This window comes from Rhopalosiphum padi, chromosome 3, assembly GCF_020882245.1.
Source record: "Rhopalosiphum padi isolate XX-2018 chromosome 3, ASM2088224v1, whole genome shotgun sequence".
Taxonomy (NCBI): Eukaryota; Metazoa; Arthropoda; class Insecta; order Hemiptera; family Aphididae; genus Rhopalosiphum; species Rhopalosiphum padi.
The window spans coordinates 55,457,346-55,472,174 of NC_083599.1; the positions used below are offsets into that span (position 1 = coordinate 55,457,346).

General features: G+C 30.2%; 1 long non-coding RNA gene across 1 annotated transcript in view; it reads right to left on the reverse strand.

Moving 5' to 3' along the window:
* The window catches only part of LOC132927863 (uncharacterized), a 76,065-nt gene that overhangs the window by 15,697 nt on the left and 45,539 nt on the right, over positions 1-14,829 (reverse strand). The window contains exon 4 of the long non-coding RNA XR_009661874.1: positions 10,850-10,982. This is a non-coding gene — a long non-coding RNA (uncharacterized LOC132927863). The remainder of the gene's footprint in view (positions 1-10,849; positions 10,983-14,829) is intronic.

Consider the following 14,829-nt stretch of genomic DNA (forward strand, 5'->3'; position numbering starts at 1 on the left):
ATCGATTTCGACAACACGTCAACACAATACAATTTAATAACATTTCAAGAAATAAGAATTACCTATGTATGTAAGTTTATCGCGTTAACTCACTGAAAATATAATATTATAGAGATAACATTTAAACCCTGGCTTCAAACATAATACTTATAACTGTAAGTCGATATAATTAAGAAAATTCAGGTGAAACGTTGAGCTCAGACACGACGTGCGCCGCAGTAACTAACATAATAATATAATATAACATCAAATAGAAATACTCGCGGTTTTGGGGCCAGTGTGTCACCGGCAAAAAAAGAAGTAGGGCCTCGGCCGGTGTGACTGGTGCGCGGCAGCGTTATTATTATATATTATATATATGTATGACGTGCGTGTATATTATATATATATATGTGTGTGTGCGTGTATGTATATATTATACGGGTGTGTGCATTTGCATTTTACTGCTACCGTAGATCGTAGGTACATATAATATTTTGCACCGTCATCGGAACAGTTTTCTAAATTGCGGCTCGGCCACCCGAAACATTATAAAATAGTATTTTACAGCCCACTGACCACTCCACTAAAATATAATATAGAAAGCAGAACTTATAAAGTACCTACTTGTCGATCACAACGGGAAAATAAAATAAAAATAGTGCGTTTTTATTGAGCTAGTTTTATTGATTTGTAGGAAAAGTATAAAAACTTTTTTTAATGATATATGTATATCGAAATGAAGAGATTTTGACATTTTGCATCCAAAATATTGATATATTATCTATATATCTATATATTGTATTGACATAGTATAGTTATAAATTTAAATTAAAATTATTTTAGTATAAAATGTTTTTATATTTATATTCATTATAATATTATATTATATTTAGACTATTTGACAAATATTCAAATATAAAGATGAAGGTGCGTTAATTTTTTTTTAAATTTTATCATAGCCCATAGGTAATTATATTAAACGATTAATTATTATTATTATTGAATATTATATATTTATGGTACTATACTAATTTATTTAGGTATAATTAATTACAAAAAGTTATATCTTCCAAAAACTCAAATTTGGAAAAAAAAATTATTCGAAACGTTTTATAATTTTTATAGGTACATTGCGTTAGAAAAATAGTGATGAGGTTAGGACAACATAAAATATAATATATATTAAAGATATTTTACCCATAGCTTAAGCTCTTTAAACTTATAATCATCTGCACGGCGCACTCACCTATATATAAGGATTAAAATAGTTATAATATTGTATTACCTATATTATATATGTTATACTTACTGAACAAACAAATAATATTGTAAAAAACATGAAACGCGTGTACCTACCTATAATATTATAAATTATAATACCTATTCAAAATTTCAAATCGTCCGTACTTCCATCGTGAAGAATAAACAAAATCGAAAATATTATATAATATAATATAATAAATTGTGTTTCAGTTACTGCATAATATTGTACCTATTACCTATGTACCTAAATTTTTTTTATGATGTGTTAAAGTATGTGTGCTTGCACCACACTTGCCAAGTCCCAAATACTTTGTATGCGTGTGTGTGTGAATTTCGATCCTCGTATACAGAAGTCGTATAAGTCTTCGGCGATAGGGTCGCGTCGTCTCGTAAAACCTTTAATGTTCGACACAAAATACAAAACGGTTGGTATAATTTCGTCGACTTCCTACTACGTAATGTAATAGGCATTACTACAATAGTAGTGTATGATAGTAGTATATAATTATTATTAACATAATGTCGCTTAAGAATTATTTCGATCAATATAGCCGAATGTGCAGGTGTTAATAATAATAATAACAAATTATTATACTCAATCGATAATGAACGTGTTTCAAATTAATATACCAATATCATCGCATTTCCGAGTATTTTTATTTGTTAAAATCAATGTCAAATAAAATAATATCATATTATGTTTAGACATTAAACATAAATATGCACACTTATTACAATGCAATACATCCGCTCGTGTCCGATTATCGTACCGGCCGCACCGAGCATGTAGACGACAGCAAAATAATAATTATTATTATTATGACGATAGTACACGCGCGTTATTATAATGCTGTAAAAAACAAAAAAAAATAATCGTACATACAATATTATTATATGGTCTCGTCGAATAGCCACAAAAAAAACAATAATATGATATTATTATCATACAACGTGATATATTGTGTATTGTTATCATTTGGAAAAAAATGACGTATACTTTAAACGGCGCAGTGTGTGTTTTTGTGTACTATGATAAATACCTATAACCGCACATTAAATTATAATAAATCATTATTTCCTAAAGAGAATTGTTGCACACTACGGCTGTGATGGGTTCGCCGCATAATATTATTATTATTATCTGCTCGTTTATTTTGCCCCTCGTCTCAAAATTTTATCCAACGAGATAATGAAATGACATGTTAATATATTATAATATTACATACCCATTACAACGCAGCAGTGTCCATCGGAATAATAATATTATAATGTACGGCTGTTGTTGTACAATCGCGTACACAGCTGCCGCAGTCGAAAAAGTGAAAACGAGCAACGCTGAAAAAACGTAAACGTGTGTTGTACGATGATACCCATATTAATACGTGCACCAAGAGTTTGGCAAAGTCTGCCCAGTTGGACAAATTATCCACTAATCGCGAAAATTCCCTAGCAAAGTCGTTGGCCATCACACCCCTTCCCCGTTTATTCGGAATCACATAATATTATAAGACACCGCAGAATAAGTCTTAAAAAGGTATGAAGAACCTGCGCAGTACATATCGCATGATATAATATTATTATAATGTGCGGCTCGAGGTTGGTGGGAAGAGTGAATACCGTTAAGTTTTGGCGTGAAAATAATAAAATGTACAATTTTTTATTGCCGCAAAATATGATACTATAACTGCGGTGTTGCGACGAGAGAATAATAGGAAAAACAATATATAATAATAACTGAATTGCAGTTGTTGAACGTCAAACGCGGTTAAGACCAGACAATGTGTGTGATACAAACGAGACGCGAAACTATTAATAATAGTAATAACAATAATTGCACATTATATAGAACCGTCTATATTGTACATTGTTATTATGCAGACTACAGTAGTATATAAAAATAATATGTAAAACGTATATTGGTAATAATTGTTAGATAAAATATGTTTATATTATAACGATATTTAATAAATATATAATAGTCGTTGGCAAACGAAAATAATATGTAAAGCAATATATTATATTATATTATATTATATGAACCAAGCGTTCTTTTACAAACATTTCAACATACGCTTGTTACAAACACACATTTGAAAATATGGGAGGCGACAAACAAAAAAAAAAAAAAATTGTTCAAAAACGTAGTTACTATAATGATATTATACAATATAATGATTATTTATGTGCACACGAGACTTGTCGACAACACACGCGCGTACATAATATTATATTATTGTAATATATATATATATAGGTAAATAACAGTCGAGTAAAGTGCAATCCTAGTATAGGTATATTAATTATAATGCTTGCGGTATAAAATAGAAACGTTATAAGAAGTACAGTATTAATTATACAAAGATAAAAATATTAGGTAAACGTTCGAGTGCGTGATAACATTAAATTTATGTTTATTTATATATATATACCTACGTACTATTTACGGTACCTATATCGCGTACCAGTGAGAATACTATTTATATAATATTATAATATAGTATATTATTATATTGTCGTCGTCGTTGTCGTTGTTGTTGTTGTTGTCGAGTTCCGGCGATAAAAAATAAATAAATAAATAAATAATGTTAAGGCAACTCGTAAAAAAAAAAAACAAAATATTTACGGACACATGGCGTATAACAGTATACTAACTAATAAGACATGAAAACAAAACAGAACACAAAAATACCGATTGCGCTGGCCATAACATAATTATTAATAATATAGGACAGTGCTCCGACGTGATAATAATAATAAAATACATTTTACAGGGCCTGTAAATGCGACGACGGGAGACGCGTGTCGGTCCGAATGACCACCGAACACGGCACAGAAGAACTACGGGTGATGTGTAAATATGTACCCCGTGAATTCTTTCAGTGCCATTTTCGGTGAGACATCACAGTTTTATATACCATCGACGATGTGCGCGGTGCAATGCGTCCGAACGGCAGAGGAGCGTACACGCCATTGCAACAATAATGTCGTTTTACGCGTTTTCGCTGCAGTGGCGGCGGCGGCGGCGGTGGCGGTGGCGGCAACAGCAAGCGGCGGATCAGTTCTTCCGCGGTCGCGACGTCGACGCCCCGAGGCGGCGCGCGCAAAAGTGGCAAACGAGAAACGAAAGTGCGAAGAGAAGTAACAACCGATCTCGCGGGTCCGCAACAGCAGCGGCAGCAGCAGCAGCAGCAGCAGCAGCAGCAGTGGCGATATATTAATGCAATAACGATCGTGACGGCATAATATTATTATTATAATCGTAGACGCGGACGATCGAAAACCGCGACATCTTAGAGAGATGCGAAGGATGAGAAACCGTACAAGGGCTGCAGACGACGTGTGTTCGCGAGGACGGCGCGACTTGAAGTAACGACATCGAGTACCCGAGACGAATAGGCGGACGACGATGTCGGCGACGCGTGACCTCCTCCGGACGAGCGACTCCCCCGTGTGTATCATTAAAGGGGGGATGGCGACGAGGAGTGGGGAGCGGTGCCGGCGGCAGTTATTCGGCGTGCGGACGGTGGTGTGACACTACTCGGAGAGTCGGAAGAGAGCGGCGCGTCTGCCGGTCTCTTCTTCGTGCGGCCGAGACCGGACGAATACTGACTGCGACGACAGCCTAGACGTCCGACTTTGGTGCGCGCCGGATGGCCCGGCGGCAAATTTCTCCGGGGGGCCCCTACGCGCGCGACGCGGACGCGCCCAGTGGCGGCTGCGGCTTTGGCGAGGCAGAGGGGGGTGAGTGGGCGGCACAGGAACGGGTTGTAACATCGGCGGCGGCGGCGGCTGCGACGGTCAGGTGGCAATGCGGAAGGAGCGGTGACCGCGTCGGCGGTAGGGGGGTGACCGAGAACGGAAAGATACGGCCGCGTCGACGATGACGGTGACGCTGCTGACTGCTCAGTACTACTGCCTGCTGTTGCTCAGTACTACTATATGGCCCGGTAAATGAGGTCTGTTCCGCCACCACCGCCGCCGCGATGGAGCCTAACCGTCTCTGGTGGGTCGCGGGCCGTGTTGCTATATTATCATACATCGGCGAAACTTCCATATTATAACGAAGTTTCGTGGGCGAAAAAAAGATTCCGTTAAATATAGAATTACATAAATTTGGTTATGATTGTTCTCTTAAATACAGAAAATTTCGTTAGATGGAAGTTTCAGTGCGCGTGTATACCACTTATACCTATATGGCTATATATATATATATATATACGCTATACACGATATAATATATATAAATATAGCATTATTATTATTATTTACATTGTGTCGTCTGCTTTGCCAGAATGCCTGAGTTTGAAAGAGAGGGAAAATAACGTGAGCGTATAATATTATCGTGTATACGGGGTGTGTATACCTATATTATGGTGTGCGTGCGTACGCGTCTGCATAGATATCTGCTAGAAAATGATGGCGTATTATTTTTATTATTTTATTTTTTATATATTTTTTTTGTTTTGGAGGGAGTGTGGTCTGATTCTTTGATGAACTCTGGTGGCTTTTCAGTCGTTGTTCACGTTACCGGGGCCGGAGTTATGCTTGGTCGCGCATGACTCACATTTTGTTGCACGACGCAATTGGACGACAAAAAAAAATAATAATAATAATGATAAAAATAAAAAAATAAAATAATATAAAGTAAAAAAAAAATAACACATAATAATACGCACAAATTGCTGGTCACCGTTGTTGTACTTGTTGTAGTGTATAATATAGTTGCTGTTTTTGTTATCGCGGCGGCAATCGTTCGACATTATTACGTCGAGGAAAAAATGATTTAAGTTAAACTATAATAATATAATAGTATATAATATAATAAGGCGCCAACACTTGAAACGAGTGAAATATGGAGTAGGTATTGATATTACCTACGGAAATCTAAAAGTGGGTTCGAGGGCTGTGAAAGGGGTAGAAAGGCTTCTCGGTTTCATGTACGTAAACAACACACTATAGACACTTATGATATTATAATACATATTATTACGTGATAAGACTCTATATAAGTGTTTCTCAAAGAGTGTACCGTGAAAACTTAAAGCTTTTTATTTTAACTCATCATAATGGAAAAATACATTGTGATACAAATATAAATATTATTCGAGAAAAATTATTAATTAGTTGTAATATTGTATTTAAATATATTATCGAGAATATTTAAGTGTTTGTTATTGGTCTATGGCGTTTCGTTTTGTTGAACTAGTAACTACTATAATTTTTATCGAAAAGTATTAGGTAAAAAATGTTTGAGGAAAGTGTGCCACAACTTTTAGTAGTTAAAATGTATTGTGAGGAAAATGAGTTTGTGAACCACTGTTCTATGTATGAGTACAAGGCATTGTAAGTTTACGCACTTGCAGGATGTGGGTCGGCTGGACTCCAGCACACGATGTTTTCATGAACGCCATACAGCAGCGGTATTCGGACGAGGAACGAAAAATCGAAAAAACCAACGGTCATTCATAGACTTGGGAAGCAGAAAAATCCGTTTGCTAATTTCTGACGTCTAACACGTTTTCGTTTTAGTACACGGTATATGCGCTTAGCTGTACTTGTGCACTAACTGCATATAATGCGAGATGCAGCCGACAATACGGTCATATCAAAATATAATATACTATGTACAAAGCATATAAAATAATACATATATTATACAGTGTCAGTGTCAATGTCACGTACGTCAGCGCATTGAGGATGGACTTTTCAGCGCCCGAAAAATATTCGCGTCAGTAATCGCACTGCACTTTTAATAGACATAAAGAGTAACTATTTTAATTTTTCATATCTAGTGTATGATATTATTACGGTATTCCGACTAGAAAACCGTACCTATTATACGTTTACAATACCGATGTTCCTATACGCGACTAATCATATAACATTAGATCGTAGATATCGCATGTGTGCTACGCGGTTGCAATATAGGCGTATATCGCGTTTCGACCACTGACAAACATAATATTATATCGTACACGTTTGTTGTTTTGATAGATACTGCATGGTGATGGCCATCAACTATATATAGGTAGGTAGGTAGGTTGCACATTAGATCTCCACCACTACCGTTTCGCTTTTTTTCCTATGTGTATAATATATGCTCGGAACGATATATGTATTATATATATATATATATAGCAACATATATAGGTATATATGCATACGCATTTATGTACAAAGAACACAAGTCGTGTGAAATTAATGATATTAGATTTATGTATACTATACGGTTTGCTAATTGCGATATAAATTGCAATTTTTTTCCGCCAAGAAATTATATAGAAATAGTGTTTCAAGTCGAATTTATCAACGAGCAACGATTATACAGGGAAGTTCACCAATCACCAAGCCTGCTCACTCATTATTTTCTGAAATTTTTGTTACATCAAAATCAAAATTCAAACGAGTATTTTTTGAATTATTTAACTTTGTATGCTAGGATAATATTTTAATGATAATGAGTTTGGAAGATATGGAAGCTTTCATGATTTGTAAAAATAGTTGAAGTATAATAAATACTAAATTCAATATTACTTCTAATAATTTATATATTTATAAAACCATTTTTAAGGACTATTATATTCGTAGTATTATCCACATTACACACATTTTAATAATTGAGAAACTACTCGTTTAAATTTTGAATTAGGTGTAACAAAATTGTAAGAAAAATTATCCTCATATCTACAAAATGATTTACGATAAATAATGTATTTAAAAAACAGAAATTGTTATCACCACAGAACACTTCTTAAGTAGTAAAAAACTCTCAATAATTTAAAAATATGGTCTTAAAATACACTAAGAATTTAAAAAGTCAGAATGCGATTAAATTTATTATTAAAGGGAAAAATTAGTGTGATCATACCTAATAAATCACTCTGTATATTATATTTATTTTGTTAAACATTCTCGTTTTACTAAACAAATTGTCCATCGTATACGTCATCGTCATATATAGGTATTATAGGTACCCTGCACCCTACAACACTCATACATAATATGTAACTATTTTCTACATTATAATAATAATCACATCATCGGCCGTGCCATCGCATACCCATAATAGACTGTCGTAAAATATTTATATAGTCCACATTCGAATACTAAATGTGTTTGATTTGTCAGTCGGAATCTTTTCGTCCACGTATTTACATTTAATTATATACAGGCAATACAACGATACAACGCATGCATAACATAATATTATGTTATTATAAACCTATCGTACCTATCCGCACGATTCATGTCAATATAAAGTATAGACGATGAATAACAAATTATATTATTAGGTCGCTTATTTACTGATAAATCAAAAATCTATAATTCAAAAAACGAAGAATTTTTTATTTCATTTTGGAAACATTTCATTGATCGTCAAAGAATATTTACAAAAAATCAAAAATGGATAACTATAAGAATAAATACGTTTTATACAAAATGTAAATGGGGTGTTTTATAAAATAAATTCTAGATAGTTAACATTTAAATTTTAGATAACTCGTTTATCATGGGAATAGAATTTAGACTTTTAACAATTGAGCATAAAAAGTGCAAAATATAATTACTATGTTCAACCGGTTCAAAGTCGATAACGTGAACACTAAGTAATCATATCTTCCACTTCTACGTCCTATGTAGGGAAAATGATTGACAGTGCAGCTGTTATACGAATAGTTATGATTTTGTTTATCCAATATTATACATTTTATTAAAAACAATAAATTAGATAAGTGATTCCACCCCAATAATAATTATATTAATAATAAGGTTTTAAATTAATTGATTGGTAATTAAAATAAATTATTCATAATAATTTTAAACTATCATGAATATTTTTATTTCTAGGAACAGTATGAATACACTTTAATAATTTCTCTACTTAATTATCTTTAGTGTATTTTGTATTAACTATTAAATTGTATTAATTAATGACTGGTCACTACTTAATTGTCGGATATTATTTTTATTTATTATTATTGTAAGATATATAAGATTTTTATTCTATCTATTAAGTTAAAAAACACTGGTCACTAGTAACCATTTTTATCTTAATATTTTTGTCACGAATGGCATAATTAATTTTTTTTCATTCAAAACTTTATCAAAAAAATATTATATTTAAAATTCATTTCCAGTTTTATTTTAATAATAATTTATATTTGGTTTTGAGTATATAGGTTGACAAAATTTGTCACACAAGTCTTATAACAAGTTTTGTCAATAGCTACTAATTTAGCTATGATTAAAATAAACTCGTTTAATATGCACAACTCACTCACGATTATGATTTTGTGTAAGAATAATTTAAGTAATAAATAATATATATGTATATATATATATATATAAATATTAATATTGATGAACAGGTTATTATTATAAATGGTCACAGTACAAACACATGGAAAATGTAAGTTAAAAAAAATATACTTTAATATACCTTCTGCAGTAATTCAGTATCAGGTTAAACAAGTTGCAATAAAATTAGATTCAAACGGTATCAAAGTCATTATCAAAGTGCCTATTAAAATAATTTAAAAAAAAATAATACTTAAACGTTGAAATAAACATGTTTTTATTTTACTTTACATTATAAAACAATAATGTGTAGACTGCATGTGTATAATATATTGAAGAAAATATTTTTGTAATAAATATCAAATTATAGGGATAAGGCTGCTGAGCATTAAGAGTTTAAAAGTTCAAAGTTCTGTAAATTGTTGATTGAGGAACACAATACTTATTAAATATCCAAATGTGTATTTCAACTTAATCGATGATTTTTCATAAAAATGGTATTATGAAAAATTAATTTTACTATTATGTTTATATGCATTCTTTTCTACGTAATAAGCTTTAAAAGACAAAGTCAATGATTTTAGAGAAAGCCTAAAATATAAAGCTGACAAAAAAAAAACCAAAATAATACTTTAAAATTCATATTTTGTAGTCATAAATTGTTTTAATGATATCAATACAATTTTTATGATAAAAAAATATTAACCAAGAAATATACTGTGACCACTTGAGTAAAATATATAGCATAATTAAAAAAAACATTGCAGCCTGCAGGTATTTTAAAATATAACCATTGAATATAATTTGAAATAGTTTTTAATACCTATGTATTTATATATATGACGAAAATCTTGTTTGTATTATTTTATTCATTGTGAAAATATTACAAAATGATTGATTATAGTATGACTGCCGATGGTAAACATAATGTATTTTATATGAAAGTAATTATCACAACATATAATATTTATCTACCCACTAAAATAAATGATGGGTTATAAGTTATAACTAAATTCAAGTTATAAATACCAAAAAATAACATACAAATGATATTATTATGTATATAATATTTTAAATGTTTTCTTTTAAATCTGTGCATTTAATTAATTTTGACAATATATTAATATGGATAAAAACTGAAAACATCGCGGGGTGAAGAAATATCATTCTTCGATGATTAGATTATGTGTGTTTAAGGTGTATTATTAGTTATTATAATATTATACCCTACAGGTTATAGGTTTATTATATTGCATATTTAAAATGTATAATTCAATAATCTTATTTTAATCTTATTTTAGCTTACCTGACGGTCACCATTCCGATAGACTTGTTTTGAAAAGCAGCAAAGCAGCGGTAATCAGATATTGTCTATTTATCCACTGACGATAAGTTCGCATTCAAGTATATTTTCGATTATATGTTGGTTTCTCAGGTTTCTGAAATAATAAAAAAAGTTTAAGATATTTTGACTATTTCAAAAGAAACTCGTTTTATAAATAAAAATATATGGGTAAGAGTAAGACATTACAACACTAAACTTGTATTTAATAAGTGTATTACATACTATTTCTTATGATATTATTTGAAAGACCAAAATATTTAATATTATTTTTTCGTTGGCATTTTAGTCAGCAAATAACAAAATTAATTTAATTATTTGAGATATTCATGAACAATACGCATGTTTAGGATTTAATCATCAATATGTCTATGTATTATTGAAAAAAAAAACGTCTGGATTATGAATACAGATAAAATTATTTTTTACTTAAAAAAATTGGTATTGGTCATTAAACGAAAAAATGAATAATCATCATAAGTTCATACGTTACACGCTAAAGTGAAACTGAATAAGGGTGGCCGCTGCAGACTATATTAACCGCAGCGATTGCGCCACTACTGACATTTAGGGCGAAATGACGTCACCAAACTATACTTTTAACCATAAAAATAGTAGAATGCGCAAGACAGTATTCATATATTGATCAATCAAAATGTTACTTATAGTTTTTGTTTTGTTCAAAACACTAACTTATATATGATTTTTGCGTGTTTGGCTCAAAAATAACGTGACAAGACCATTTAACCGTATAATTTATTATTATTTTTTTGTTATGTTATAAAAACTGAAGATATATGACGTATAATATTTAATATACCTAAATATATGAAAAAATATTACTGTAGAAGACCTCTGTGAAAATTGATGATATACTTAGAACAGTTAAAAATTTAAGCATGTTTGGTTTTCATTGAAATAAAAAATATATATTGTATAAATACCTACTTCGTATAATATATATGGGTATACTCATAATGTTATTATGTATCAAAAATTGTTATTACATTTATGTATAGACATATAGTGAATAAAGTTCATACTGTTCATAGATATTAAATATATTGATACCACATGCATATATTTTGGTATCAGTATGATGAGATATAAATAAAATAGTTATCTCATGGTAATGTGATATGCACAAAAAATATAACGTACTTACTTGTATTTGCAGTAAATACAATAAAATATAATATAAGATAATTGACAGGAATACAAGCAAACTAATAAATAAATATCAAAATCTCATAATTTATGTCAATATATATTTTATATTATTATATTATACCTATTGAATATTCCCATGTTAAATGTTAATTTAAGTTTTAAATTTTTTAGTTTCCTAAAGCATTTTATTCTTTTTAATATATCAGATGATAACTTTTAATAAAATATTATTAATTAAATTATTTTATTTATATTGGATTTATCAATATCAGTATTTAGAGTTTATAATAAAATATTATTGCTTTTTTTATTATTATTATTATTGATTTAAACTTTAAAATATTTACTATTTGTCATCTTAGTTACAAAGCTATAAATATTATAATTTCTGGTATGTTATGGTATTAATATAAATTAAAATATTTAATGTAAAATAAGTTCAAAAATTATTTTTAATAAATGGCACATACAGTTTTTACAGAGATGATGTTTACAATATCACATAGGGTAAAAAGATATTGAATTTTGTTTCACTAAGTTATATTATACATATTATGAATATATGATTATCATTTAATAATATTATTCATTTGATGTATTTTTGAAAATAATAAATCATTGAATAACAAAATACATTGATTCGGATAATGCAAATCTCCTTATAAGGATACTTTCCATTTGAAGTGGACAATAACAATATCAAAATATACACTAAACATTTGTCCCGTATATTTTAAATTTTAATGTTATACAAAATATATTAGTATCAATTTTCAATTGACTGTTACACTGAATCACAAAATAGCTAGATATATAGTTCTTATAAAAATAAATTTTAATAAAACCTATTTGTGGCTGAAAGGAGAATTATATTTGATTACCTATACCTACTATGCATATACCTATACGTCTTGACGTATTTTATCACCACAGTTAATAAATACTATACAAAAATAGCATAATAATACTGAAACACTGTAACATATAATTTCTATAACATATGAATATATGATTGAGTATACAATGTGTTTGACGCCTCACGATAAATCATAAAAATTAATAGTGATCGAATAGAATTGCATTATCATTCGAAAAAGGTAAGACTATTTAAGACTATCAAATAAAATCACAAAAACTTATATTATATATTCATAGAAGAATGACCGTATTTACTATCTGTTAACGACACAACTAAATCATGAATATTTACTAATAGCCAAACATCAAAATAACAAATTATATCATGTATTTATGTTACATATGGACTTATACGTCGCGGGTTGGTATGGTGTGCGGGAAGGGAACGGGAAATAGTTTCGCATCAAATGTCCCATGGTATTAAATATGTCACGATAGCTTACAGAAGATAAGAGTGAACAACTGGTTAATGCGTTTTGATTGATTAGGACCGTATTGTAGGCCTTTAGGATAACTTGCACTGACGACGAATCGAACAAATTATTTGGTCATGGCCTGTGGGTAAAAATAAAGGTTCTACGTCAAAAGTTATGTCAAGCGAGTGAATTACTGCAGCTAGGGATACATATAGTCTACGCTTGAGACTAATATGTATAGACGTATATGCACATTGTACGCACAGAGATACGAAAAATAGATTGGATTCTAAAAGCGGAATACGAGTCGACTAAGCTCGTGTACTAAGTTAAACGTATATTATATTGAGTTGGCTACAAGTAATTCAACTAGAGGCCAGTTGTACTTGCGGTAATGGTTCAATATAAGATTATCTATAAGCTTATATAATTTCTATTTGAAACTAAGATTAAAAATACTAGTCAGTATTATTTATTTATTAGCACTTAAATCGACAGCACGTGAATACCAGCGATAGTTAAATTATTATTATGTATACAGAATGTAAAAATATGTGCTTATAGTGAAAAGAGAAAGGGCCAAAGATAGTCAGCTAGATATAGGTAATCATTATAATCGGAATTGCAGGCTACTAAGTTGTAGAATAAGTCTAATCTTTGTTAACAAACATTTGGATAAGGAAAGAAACTGTTTGGTTTTAGACGATGATAAGGGACATAGAAATAGACTCGCAACTATATAGAAGATAAATCAATCTTTCAGTCGAGAAGGATTTTGAGAAAAGGAAATATATATTTGCTTTAAACTAGCAACCATGTATGACAGTAGTATGCAACATAAGAGTAAATTCTATGGAACTGGAGATTTGAACCAAACTAACATACCGGAATTATTAAGATAACGATTTTTCTGAAAATATTGATGTATATAAATATTATAAATACTAAATCAAAATTCAAATGAGTAGTTTCTCAGTTGTTACTTGTTAAACTTTAAGTAGCTACGAGGATAATAACTATCATTATTTATTATAATATAGTCTATGATAACTGGTTTTAAAAGGGGCTATGATAATTTGAAAATTATATTTATTAATATGAATTTATTACAATTTTATAATTGGTAAACATTCTCAGAGTATATAAAATAAGAACTAGACTAAATATAATTACATGTATTTTATTTAAAATAATTATTAAGGAATATTAATCTTAATATCTTAAAGTTTAATAACTCGTTTGAATTTCAATTTAAATGCATCAACATTTTTAAAATAGTCACCCGATTAACATTTTACAGTAAAAAATAATGTGGTTCTAGTAAAACAAATATCGCCACATGGCACTAAAATCACGGTTCAAATGGTAAAAACAATCTAAATGCTTACATGAAAATTATGAAAATCAGTATTGAATAAATGAATTTTTAAAGGTTAAAAT